The 13,998-nt window shown below is 36.9% G+C and overlaps 1 pseudogene; it reads left to right on the forward strand.

The window, feature by feature from the left end:
* Window positions 1-314: 314 nt before the first annotated feature.
* LOC129926690 (dynein axonemal heavy chain 6-like) overlaps window positions 315-13,998 on the forward strand; it is a 75,188-nt pseudogene continuing 61,504 nt past the window's right edge.

A 13,998-nucleotide genomic window follows, 5' to 3' on the forward strand; every position in this document is an offset into this window, starting at 1 on the left:
ACTGCACTATTCAACACATTCAGAGAGGAAGCAGCAGCACAAACTTCACAATTTTTGAGTCTTTCTGTTTTGTTGTTGTCATGTTCTCCACTGTTGGATATGGAGAATTTTCCCCTGACATTTGGCTGGGCCAACTTTTTATGATTCTAACCATTACCCTGGCCTTTGTTTTTATACCTAGCCATGTAATCATACTCAAGTCTCCCAATCTAGCTAAGTAAAGGGATACTTTACTTTACTACAAATATTCCAATGGAACTTAAACATTTTAACTCATTTCTTCTAACTGGTTCATTGTTATAAATCCATTCTAGATTCAAGGAATTTTAGCCACATACATGGAAAGAGTTAACTGTGGTGGAGACTACAGTTTGGGTCTAACTAAGATCAAGAAGCATGTGATTGTCTGTTCTACAACATTATCTCTTGACAGCCTGATAGACTTCCTGAATGAGTTTTATGGTAATCCTAACTTAGAGGTGAGGCCATTGCTTAAATATAGGACCATTAATAGCACTTTAAAAGAGTTGTACTTTAAGCCTCTTATATAATAACAAAACTACTACAGATTTGATGAGGTAACCTCAGCTTGGGAGTCATTTTACAGAAGATTGAATCATATCAACTTGCAAAGAGATATGTGGCTAAATTTTTTAAAATTGAATAACAAAATAGTTTAATTTTGTCAGCTATTTCGCTTTGATTCTCATGGCATAGAACTTATAACAAAACAAACACAAATGAATAGTTAGACTACCACATGATAAAGAAAGGCTTGAGGTAAGTAATCTTTAATCATGGGTTATGTTGGCAAATGACATGCAGGTTTTTTTTTCGTCTTTCTCCCACAAAACTTCAGAGGCCTCTAGGATATGGCAGGGTTGCAGGTGGTCATGACTTCCACAGTATGATGTGGAGGGTTATAAGGGAAAACCTGCACAATCTATTCACCCTAACACAAAAAACTTCCCACAAGCCTCAGCTGAAGGCACGGTGGCTAAGCGGTAACGTCTAGTAATGTGCTTCTCCAGTTCCGCCGTATGGTAACGTGGTTGATTTGATTTTCTGTTTTATTGTCTGGTGAAACCCATGTCACTTTGTGGCATTTTTTGTGGGGGAAAATGCTGCCTCCTATAACTAATTCATTAAATGTGAAGAAGTCTGCAAACATTTCTCCATTTTCATTTATGATGCCAAGTCCCAGGGTGCCCATACTTTTCTCTCTCTCTCTCTGTGTCACTTCCCACTTTGGCATTCGAGTCTCCCATGAAGATCAAAACATTTTGTCAACTATACTTTGCAGTTGGTCATAAAATGTATTTTTGTCGGTATCACTTGCAAGGTTGGTGGGAGCATAGCACACAATGATATGAACATTTTTGAACTTAGACAAAAATTTTGCTCTAATTATTCGTTCTGAAACTGAGACTTTTGAAAGCTTCCTTGTTTAGTAGTAGTGCTACACCATTTTCATGTAAGTCATCTTCTTTTTCCTTTCCAGAGAAGAGAAGGGTTTCTCCTAATTGCAGTCTTGTTTCACCGAATGTGTTCCATCGAACTTCACTCATTCCCAGGATCTGTAGTTTGTAGTTGGCCATTTCCTTTGCAATTTGTGCACATCTACCTGGTTCTAGTAAAGTACGGACATTCCATGGATGGCTGCCTGGTCGTGCGGTTTGCACGCTGGACTGTCGTTCGGACTTATCGATGGTCCCGGGTTCAAACCCTGCCCGCTCCCATCCCCCGCCGTCCTGCGGGAGGTTTGGACTAGGAAGTAATTATCTTCAACTCTGAAGGAACATCCGAAATAAGTAAAACATTTTACAAACAAACATGTTCCCAAGTTAAATGCTGCCTTCTGAATAAGGAAGTGTTTCTTTTTCATTGGTTTAAGTAGAGTGGTCGGCCTCACAGGATTCGTTCGACTTTCCCTGCATAGCTTCATAAGTCTCCTTTGTGGAGCTCTACTTTCGCCTCTGACAATGTTTAGTGTTTGTGTTTTTGTTCTGGTTTCTATAACACTATTTTTTCAATGGACAGGTTGTTAGCCTATCAAACAATACCTGTGTCCCGGGAAGGGGGATGCACCTTTTGTCTGGCCTCTTTCCTAGCAGACCTGTCTGGCTTGGTAGTACCTGCCAGGAGTGATGAGCTCCCGCCGGTATAGCTCTGAGGGTCATTGAGGCACTCAAGCTGTCACACCACGGCAAGGTATGTGCATCAGGTGTGCATCTAGCGCGTCAGATATTTACACAGTTAAAACCAACCTGGAAATCTCCTCACATCTCAAACAAGACTAAACTAAGAATCTTTAACTCTAATGTCAAGGCTGTCCTACTTATGGTTCTGAAACATGGAGAACAACTGAAGCCACAACAAAAAAAAATACAGACCTTCATCAACAGATGCCTGAGAAATATCCTAAAAAATACACTGGTATGACAAATTAGAAAACACCAAACTGTGGGAGATGAGTGGACAGAAAAATATAGAAGTGCCGATCTTAGAGAGGAAGTGGAGATGGATTGGTCACACCCTTAGAAAAGATACCAGCAACAGAGCTAGGCAGGCCTTAGAGTGGAACCCCCAGGGAGCAAGACTCAGAGGATGACCAAAAAGAACATTGCGACGCAGTGTACTTGAAGAAGCAGAGAAGACCGGTAAGAGCTGGGAAACCATTAAAAAACTAGCAAGAGACTGTGGAGAGTGGCATGTTTTTGTCGAGGCCCTATGTTCCATGAGGAACTCAAAGGAGTGATGATGATGATGGAAACTGAGCATCACTAGTCTTTGGCAAACTCACAACAAACATTTTTCAAAGACATGAAACAGCTGGGACTAAGGGTTAGATTATGTCAGGGTAGACAAAATCATAGGCAAATACAATAAGTTCTTAGCAACTTGAAATATGGTGTCTAAATGTAGCCTTCTTTATTTCATTGTTGTAATGACCAAATGATGACAGACAATTAATGCGTGTATATTCCGCATTCCACATTTTTCATTCCAACAAGGACATATGTACAATAAAGTCTCTATTTTCATATTTATATATATATATTTTTAATATTTTTTTTCAGATTAACAATTGACATCCCCCCATGACAATGTCATCAGGTTTTGGCAAAACAAACTTTCACATCAGGCTAGAACCAAGATCTTTGTGCTGCTTAGAATGGGGAAATTGGGAAAGGTAAACTTAGATCTTAGTTGTTATTTTGAAAAATTCAATTTTTCTTAGCACTCTCATAATATAACATACCCTTGGTGAAGCAAAATCAAATTTGCTGCCTTGCAGGATGTGGAGGGATCTACAAAGGGTTAGAGCAGCTTACACAAAAATAAAAGGCAGCTATTGATAGAGGCAAAAGGCTCACTCCCCCAGACGGTTGTGCGCAGGGCTAACAACCCTGTCATATAAAATGAATACTCTGACGAAAGCTTCAATTTTTCTAAGCACACTTATAATATAACCTTATGTCTCTCACAACATACTTTATGGCCAAGATAATTAGGATGTATTAGAATGCATACTCCAACATACTCTGTCTAATAAAGATAGAAAAATTCTGGATTTGTAGGGCATAAGATAGTACAGTAAGAATGCAAATATAAATAATATGTCAAATAATAGTAGGTCTAAAAAAATACTGTAAAATAACAAAACATGTTTTTCCTGCTAACAATGTGTCATATACTGGTTCATACAAATAACAAACCCCCAACCTATAAAAGGCACTGACGACATAATAACAGAAAACCTTAAAAAGGCTGAAACCTTCAATAAATATTTTGCCAGCATTAACAAGTCAAAGCCAAGAAAACAACTGGACCAGGCCTTCAGTAATATCTTAAAGAAAGAAGAAAAAGCTCCAACAGTCAACTGTCAGATCTTTGACACTCCCTTCACTCTACATGAGCTCAATACTGCCCTAAAAAGCCTCAAGTCAAGAAAATCCCCTGGACCCGATAAAATAACAAATGAAATGATTCGGGGACTAGGACCACAGGCACAAAACTGTATACTTAACTTTATCAACCATACATGGAAAACTGGAGACATACCACAGGAATGGAGAACCGCAAACATAATACCCATTTTAAAGAAAAATAAACCACCTGGAGACTCAAAAAGTTATAGACCAATATCTCTAACATCCAACATTGGCAAAATGGCAGAAAAAATTATCAATAACCGACTTTATTGGTGGCTAGAAAGTACTTGCTCACTCCACAATGCACAAGCTGGCTTCAGGAAAGCAAGTAGAACAGAAGACCACCTCTTTCATTTTATCCAGGACACAGTGGAAGGGTTTCATGAAAACAAGCACACTACAGCAGTATTTATAGATTTGCAGCAAGCCTATGATAAAGTGTGAAGAAAAGGTCTATTTTTGAAGATGAAAAAAATGGGCATCCATGGAAAAATGTACAGCTGGATCAGGGCATTCTTAAAAAACAGAACCATTCAAACCCGACTCGAAGGTGCCATCTCTAGTAAAAAAAGTTTGGAAGAAGTACTACCACAAGGTTCAGCCCTTAGCTGCACTCTCTTTCTAATCTTCATGAATGACCTCCCGGACTTCATTTCGGTCAATAAGGCACTTTATGCAGATGACCTTTTAATTTGGACTACAGAGAAACATCCAGTGCTGACTAGATCCAAACTAAATAGAGCCCTCACAACTATCTCCACATATTCAAAATTATGGAAAATGGAAATACTGAAAAGAAAAGTCAGTTTATTCAATCTTTAGCCACAGCAACAAAACAGCAAAAAGAAACTACATCCTAAAAATAGACTCTCAGCCAATAAATAAAGAAGAAAATCCAACATATCTTGGTGTAAAACTAGACCAAAGACTGTCTCTAAAACACTTTATGGCAGATTTAAAAGAAAAGGCATCACAAAGATTAAACATAATAAAACACCTAGCAGGAATATCCTGGGGAGCTGAAAAGAAAACCTTAAGACAGTTATACACTGGATATGTCAGATCTGTAATGGATAACTGTCTCTCCATACAAGTAGCTGCCAACAAAACCTATCAATCATCATTAGATACAATCCAAAACCAAGCCTTGCGGCTAATTAGTGGAGGTATGAGAACTACTCCCACAGCAGCCTGTGAAATAGACTCCAATATTGAACCTCTTAAGTTAAGGCGCAACAGAGCAGCATTAGAAGCTATTGAGAGATACAGAAGGTTGGAGGACGATCATCCTAATAAATTACGAACACAGAGAAATAGGAAAAACCAAAAAAAGCAAAGGACTCTGATCCAACTTACTGACGAACTAGCCCTAAAACACCACCTACCCAATAAAAGAGAAAAAATTACCAGGTTTTCAAACATTACACCCGGACTAAACTACAAACAACCAACCATCAAAACACATTTACTAAATAACACCTTAACAAAAGAATCAAATCCACTGGAGCTCAAAGTAGGCACGCTTGAAACTATCGAAAGCTATCAAAAAACAGCTATCCATATTTATACAGACGGATCGGCTTTCAAAGCTACCATCAATGCTGGTCTTGGTGCCTTCCTGGTCTTCCCTAAAAATAAACACTTTGAGATAAGCGCACCCTGTGGTGATTACTGCTCAAACTTCCAAGCCGAAATTGAGGCAATTACCATAGCACTCCAGACAGGGGAAAACAAATTATATGAAGGAGTGCAACCACCATCAGATATTGTTGTCTTTACAGACTCCCAATCTACTCTGCAAGCACTTAACAGCAGCACCTCAAACAGCCCAAGAGAATTGACAACACTCATTGTGATAATCCACCAGATGATATCAAAATTAAATATCAATATTACGCTACAGTGGATCCCTGGACACATTGACATCATGGGAAATGAAAAGGCAGATAAGCTATCAAAGGTAGGTTCATCTATGGAACAACCAGATAGACCTGTTAACTACCTCACCCTAAGGTCAATGTTAGTCAACAATCACAAAGAGGAGTGGCTCAACCAATGGGCATCAGGAAACACAGGCAGAGCCATGTACAGAGAAATGACTACTCCTAACAAACTGGACAGTATTAACTTCCTCCCCCGCAAAGAACAATCTACAATCTTCCAACTAAGAACAGGACACACACCACTATTAAATTACCACCTGAGCAAAATGAACTCCACACAACTACCCCTTTGCAGACATTGCGCCCACCCCTTTGAAACCGTAAACCATATCCTCTTTGAATGCCCCTCCCTAATCCACCTTAGGCAGACCCTACTTCCACTACAGCCCAATAAAACCAACACCATGTACGGCAGTGCTGAACAACTGAAGAAAACAGCACACTTTTTTTTCCTTGGCACAGTCTGCAAAAGAGCTCACAGCTCAGCAGCACTAAAGCTGGCTAGAAGAAGAAGAAATACTGGTTCATCTATCTCTGTGATGTTTTTGGATAACAATGTTGAATTCTTGATTGAAAAAAAAATTAAACTTATCAAAGGGCAGTAACTTTGGTCTACACTACATATAAAGTTCAGTTTCTGAACAACTTACACATCAATGTTATAATGTACTTTTGTTATCCAATCATTGTGTTTCATTTGTCAGGTCTTTCCACATTGTGCTTACAAGAATGCCACCAGGTGATTTAACCAGTTAGTTAAACTCTTGGCAGAGCATGCTTCAGGAGGAATATTCAACTTTATCATTCCCTTGTGATTTTCCATTGACCCATATGCTTTCAGTCCAATAGTTGTGTTACTTGAAGACCAGTAAGTATAATAAAATATTTTTATAAGTATAGGCAATGAAATAAAAAAAATTCCTAGGTCTCATCATCTCATCTCTGCCTGTTGTCTTGTCTGTGGCATAGGCTACCAACCATCTTCCTTTAGGAGTCTCAGTTCTGGGCGAGTCTCTCCAACTGCTCTCATGTCTTAAAAAAAATAGGTAAAGTTCCCATTTCAGACCTTGATGCATATGATGTTAAGGTCATCTGTTTCTTTGGCCAACAATTAATAAGAAAGGTGTCATGTGGCTAGCACAATTACCAACCACCTTTACTTTCCCCAACTAAATTCAGGTACCCATTAGAGTTGGGTGGACTCCGGGGTGCCCTAAAAATCCCCAGGTTTTATATAGTAGTTTTTTTTCGTGTCACATCTTTTCATTTTTAGTTGTTTTTACTAGTATGGGTTTATAAAGAAATATCTTGAATTAGTATTGTCTATCAAAATTTTTTTAGCATTTTTTTAATAAAGTGAATATTTTAATAATAGCCTTTTGTTTTTTTTTAAATGTTTCAGGCCTGACGCTTTGTTCCTGGATACATTAGCTCATTTCCCATTGGTCTGTTACATGACTGGAAGTATTTGGAGGTACATTATCTAAAGTATTATCAGTAACTGATCCTGTTTCTTGTTATTTATAGACGTATTGGTAGTTACTATTAATGTGTTAATCTAGTTGTTTATTTGTTCTATTTGTGCTTTAATCTAGTCATTCATTTTTCCCTATCACTTCGTTTCATTTGTCCCTTGACTTTTGGTCTAGGGGTACTTTGACAGCTCACATAACCAAATGCTTCCACTTTACCTCATCAGCAGGTGTTCTTAGCAGGATATTAAGATCTATTATTTTATGTTATCCAGCCAGATTGACCCTTTCTTCATGTTCCCTCCACTGTACCTTGAAGAATGATTTTAGGCAATGAGTCATGTCTTACAATATGACCAAACCAGTTCATCAGCTTTCATCTCTTCACAGTATTGAGGAGCTCCTCCATTTTGCCAGCCAGTCTTCTTTTCCTGGTATTTGATACCCTGCATTTTTCTGTTCTATTCTCTCAAAGACTTTGGTTTTTCTTTCAGTCAACCTCAGCATTAAATGTCAAACTTTAACAACCTTATAGGAGAACATAGACCACTAGCCAAGAATAAAGTTTTGTGTATTTAAATAAAAAAAAAGTAATGAGTCCATGTTAGATCTAGCTAGTTTGAGGTATTGAAATTTTTAAGAGTTTACACAAACATGTAGTCAGTATAATATGAGATGAAATCTTTATCAATAGTTAATCAGTACGCTAGTCATCAACATTTAGTTTGTTCTATTCTGCTAGACATAGACCACTGTCTTTTAGGTCTTGTTGCTTAGTTTAGCTTGAATTTTCCATTGTCCTCTCTCTATGTCTCTCTTGTTTTTTCCTTCTGTCCCTCTTTCTTTCACTATTCTTGTCTAGGTCAGTGTATTGTTCTCATTCTAAGTATGCAAGTAACATAAAAAAAAGTTGTAAAAAAAAAGACAATCCCTCCTTTTTTGTAAGAGGGATTACTTTGCTCGTAACTCTTAATAACTAATTCTTCTTCTTCTTCTTCATCGTTCTCATTGTTATGTTGGAGTGTTCATATCACTAGACCAATACATGAGATGAACTGCGCGGTGGTTTCCAAATCAGGGAGCTCTCCATATAGTTTTCTTTCTATTGGGGTGATTTGGGGCCAATGTCTTATATGGGCCTCTTGGTAAAGAGAGCAGTTTTGGAGGACGTGGTCGGCATTCTCTGGTGATACTCCACATGGGCAGATTTCACTGGCTCCAATTTTGAGCTTCCGGTGCATGTGTTGTCGCATTCTGTTGTGTCCGGTCCTGAGAAAGATTAGACGTTGGTTTTGTCGGAATAGCTTATAGTAAGCTTCATCTTTCTTGTGATTTGGATGAGAGCTCGTCCATTTCTCATTTATTTTGTTTACAATTAATTTCTTCATTTCTTCTGGATAGAGTGCAGAGTTTATTTGAGAGTTAGTTCTCCCACTCTTGGCGAGTGTGTCAGCCTTCTCATTTCCTTCTAGTTGTATATGGGCTAATATCCATTGAATAACAGTTTTTTTGCTCTTGTTGTTGAGCTTTGTAAGTGCTGTTCTGAGGTTTTTAATAAAAGAGGAATCAGAGTTTTGCAAGCTTTGGAGGGTTGTTTTTGCATCGGTTAGCAAGACAATCTGACTGTGAGGGGAACTTGGATGATTTGCTAGCATGGTAGCAGCTAGTGCTAGTGCTTCCCTTTCTGCTCTGTGACTGTCAGAGAGCTCTCCAGTTGCAATGGATTTTTCTAGTTTTCCTCCATCTGGCCATTCGATAAGTATTCCAGCTCCTCCATTTGTGGTGGCTTTATGGGATGAGCCATCCGTGTAAACTCTGATCCACTGATTGCTAGGGTAATTGGTATGTAGAAAACAGTTCACTATTTCCTTGAGCTCTGTTGGTCTGTAATCAGATTTTCTTTTTATGTTTTCAATATGGTCCCTTATAGTAGGAATAGGGCTTTCGTCCCAGGGTGGAAATTCGTTATAGTGTATCGAGGATTCCAGAGTAATTTTTTCAAGTTGGTGTTTCTTTTTTAGGTTTAGAGATTCCTGTATGAAATTGGTCCTTTTGAGATGTTTTTTGTGCCAGTTTTGTGGATTTTTGTTCTAAGTGGGTGCCTTTCAAAGGTTTCCAATTTAGTGAATTGGGAAAGGATTTTTATTTCTCTTCTTTCATCCAGAGAGATCAGGGCAGCGGTTTCCTCCATAGTTCTAATGAGTGTTGTTTTGATTGCTCCTGTCATTATCCTTAAACCAATATTTTGAACCTTGTCTATTTTTCTTAGGTTGGTTTGGGCTGCTGAGCCCCATGCTGTGGCACCATATTCTAGTACAGGTCTTACATAACTGGTATAGGTCTTTTTCAGGATGTTGTGATTAGCTCCCCAATCTGTGCCAGCTAATTTTTTCAAGAGGGATAGTCTCTGGATGCCTTTACTCTGTGTTTTATCTATTTGGTTTTTCCAGGTTAGTCTCGGGTCATAGGTGACTCCAAGATAAGTAGGGCTGTCATTTTTTTCTAAAGCTTCCTTATCTAATGTTAATTTTATTGTTTGTTGTTTTGTTGACAGTGAGAATATGGTATATGTTGTCTTTTTTGTGTTAATGGACATGCCCCAGTCTTTGGACCAATTATTGAGTTTATCAAGAGCATCTTGTAATCGAAATTTCGATGTTCCTACATATTCTTCTGTGCTAATTAAGGCAAGGTCATCTGCATACATGCTGCTTTTAACTTTTTTGGGTAGGTTTTGATTTAGATCGTTTATGAATATTAGAAAAATTGTTGGGGATAGGACTCCTCCTTGGGGGATGCCATTTTTTATACCCACTGTGTGGCTTCTTTGTCCTTGCATGCAAACTAAGGCTTTTCTGTTATTTAGGTATTCCTTTATCCAGTTGTACATTCTGTGGGATATGTGATGCTGGATTAGCTTGAGCAAGAGACCTTGTTCCCAGACTTTGTCAAATGCTTTTTCTAAGTCAACCCACACAATTGTTGTTGGTTTCTTTTCTTGAAAGCCGTCTTCTATTTCTTGTGTGATGAAGGCAATTTGATCTTCTGTTGATCTGCCTTTTCTAAAACCAGCCTGGGCTTCAGTGAGTAGGTTATTTGACTCAAGGATCCATGTCAGCCTTCTATTTATCACTCTTTCCATCAGTTTGCAAGTACAGCTAGTGAGGATGATGGGACGGTAGCTATCCAGTTTATTTCTTGGTTTGCCGTGCTTTATTATAGGGATCATAATGGCTTTTTTCCAGATGTTTGGAATTCTGCCAGATTTCCAGCTAGCATTGAATATTTGTAGCAGTTTTCTTTTGGCTTGAGGACCCAAGTAAAGAAGCATGTCATTTGATAATTTGTCTGGACCCGGGGCTTGTTTTGGTTTGAGGACTTTTAGGGATTCATCTAGTTCCTTCATTTTAAGATTAGTGGTCATTCCCAAGGAGTAAGCTGGATTGTTTTCTTTAATTTTATCTTGGATTTCTGAGTTTACATCTTTATTTCTACTTTCATTAATTTGTATTTGTCCTACGCTTTGGAAAAACTTAATGAATTCATTTGCTGCTATGTTGGAGTTCAGACACATATTGATCTCAGACTTTTGTATATGATAGAGCTAACCATTTTTATCATTGTTCTTCAACATCAATTCTGTTCTTAGGTTGTTCTAACAATATGTCAAATGATGTGGACCCGTGATGTCACAGCTATTCTTAGAGACTCTCGAACAGTTATCAGGGGAATGAGGGACTTCGAACAAAGAAGCTTTACAGTAAAAATTTTTATTTGATTTTATATTTCACAAAACTTATCTTTTCTACCATTATGTATCAGCACTTAAAATATATCAGTACTTTCAAAATCACTTTCTATCAACAGGAGTTAAATCTTCTAGCTGGGGCAGTGAGAGGAGAACTTCCTAAACTGGCACGAGCTACACTCTGCGCTCTTATTACAATCAATGTTCATGCACGGGACATAATTTCAGAAATGGTGAAAAAACAGGTCAGACATTTTTTGACATTGAACTTTTTCATCTTCCTAATATTATTAAATTCCATTTGATGGCTAAATCAATTTTTTTGACATCATTAGAAAATACATATTGCTTCATGCAACAAAGACCTCTTCTTAAAAGATGACTGGTGAAATGTGCATTAAAAATATTTTTAAATGAAATGTATTCATTGTAAAATCTGTAATGACAACACCTTATAGTGCCCCAAGTACCCTATCTATCCCTCCATGCTGTGCAAAAAGAAAGACCATTTTGTGTGACCCTTGAGGTAACAGAAATGTTTTACATGCAGCCCTGAGATTACCAAAAGCTTTAAAATCTTGTATTAGAATGTAATATCTATAGCTAATATCTTAAAAATAGTATGTCTGAAAAAAAATCAAAGCTTTACAAATTAATCAGTCAAATGGAATTTTAAAAATGGTAATCCATTGTAAAAAAGACAAAATCCTAATTGTCCCAAATGTGGTTAATTATGCCTATATTAATCAGCACTCAAGACTTCATGGTCAAAAAAAAAAAGAGCATTTAGAAAAACATCGTTTAAATAAACACAAGATCTTCTTTTTAAAAAGATAGAAAGGAAAATCACAAGTTACAGTTTCATTCTTTCGCTTTTACAAACTGTGTTTTGGGAAAATTTTTTGTTTTTAAAAATAAAGAATAGTTTCGGTAATGGTGATGAAATGTAGCACAGTGCTTTACCTCTTTTACATTTGTAACTATAGGACTCATTTTAGTCTCTTTAGGTCTGTGTCATTATCATCTGCATATAAATAAAAAATCTTTCTGGGGATCAGTATAATGCTAGGAACAAAACAAAAACATTTTCTTTTCTGCACATGAATGGAAACATTGCATGTGCATTCAAAACATTTACAATCTAGAGGAAATATATCTTATATATATTTCAAGTTGTAAGTTGTAGCTGCTGGCAGTTTTAAAATCTCTTTAGCCAAGTTTTTTGGTGTGGCATTTCTTTTGATCTACTAGATTCATGAATCTCTTTGGCCTTCTTTCATTTGTTTGTTAAATGAAGAAACAACAAAACTTGTGTTGACAGGTATCAGAACTTTTAAGTTTTGAATGGCAAAAACAACTCAGATATAACTGTGTTGTCTGAATGTCAATTGCTGTCTACACCTATGGCTATGAGTACCTTGGAGCCTGTCCTAGACTAGTGATTACACCTCTGACTGTAAGTTTATTGATATGGGTATCGTTGGACTATTTATATTTTTCCAAGTGACAGGCATATTTGTTTGATCAATTGATAGGATAAAACATTTGAATTAATGTCAGGATAAAACATTTGAATAATATGACATGACCTGACTAATTTTCAGAACATGCCTAGCTGACTATTTGAGGATTCAAGTGGATATTTCTATTGAATTAAAAAGATAAATAATTGAATAACTAAGTTGACATATCCATTTCATCAATGATTATTAACTGGGCAAACACGTTTAACAAATTTACTGAACACAACAGAATTAATTGCTAATAAATTCTTTAGTTTTAAATAAACTTAATAGCAATGCTTTTAGTTTAAAAAAAAACAGCTACCACTTTTGTGTAGATCCCTACTTTTAAATTGTAAATTCTCAGTTGCTTAACTAGCCTGAAGATTTTATGATTAACATATTAGTACCTTATTCATTAGTAATCTAGTAGAATGGGAGCTCAAAATCTGTAAGTGATGCCAGATGTTACTTTTTGACAAATAGTTATAAGCACAATCAAAGCACAATCATAGAGACATTGACAAAATTTTTTCTCCCTCCTAGAAGGATAAGTTTCATCTTTCTAGTTTATGCATTAAAACAGCAACCATCTCTATCTTTAGTTTTCTATTCATGCCACATTGCTCATTCATAGGACAGATGCTATCTCTGCCTTATGGGAGCCCTACAACTTGATCTAGGTGGAGCACCTGTAGGTCCAGCTGGTACTGGAAAGACTGAAACAACTAAAGATTTGGCTAAAGCTTTGGCTATATGGTGTGTAGTGTTTAATTGGATTATAAGGTGATTAGGACCTTAAATATAATTATGTTTCTTTTATAAAGACTTTATTTGAATTAGTGAATATTGAATATTTAGTTCAAATTGTTCATTGACTTATTATTATTATTATAGCTTTTATATAGCGCTACTTTCATGCTTATAGCATGCTCAGAGCGCTTTTGGTCCAATCTCATTTGTGGACCGGTGGGGGGGAGGGGATATCTAGGAGTTGGTTTTCCGTGCTGCCTTTAGGCAGAGACACCATGGCTGAGGGGCAGACAAACCATAGCTAAATGGTATAGAGAAGCTTACTTTCATTGAAAAACACCATGGCTAATGGCTTACATACAGACATGTGACTGATGAGACTGGGTGACATAAACACTACAAAACTGAATGACATATAACTCCACAAGGCTCAGTGACTTAGATAATTATATAACACAATATATTTTAAGATAAATAAATTCTATAACAGAAGTAAATTAATCCTCTCTAGATTTATATTTTTGTGTGTGTTTTTATTGGCGATGCTCTAGTGTTCTAAACTTCATGTATTTCTTAATATGCTATTGGAAGGGAAGGCTGCTTCCATTTTCATTAGACTAGGCTCACAAGTCTGATAAAACTAAA

This window comes from Biomphalaria glabrata, chromosome 1 (genome assembly GCF_947242115.1).
Source record: "Biomphalaria glabrata chromosome 1, xgBioGlab47.1, whole genome shotgun sequence".
In the NCBI taxonomy this organism is placed as follows: Eukaryota; Metazoa; Mollusca; class Gastropoda; family Planorbidae; genus Biomphalaria; species Biomphalaria glabrata.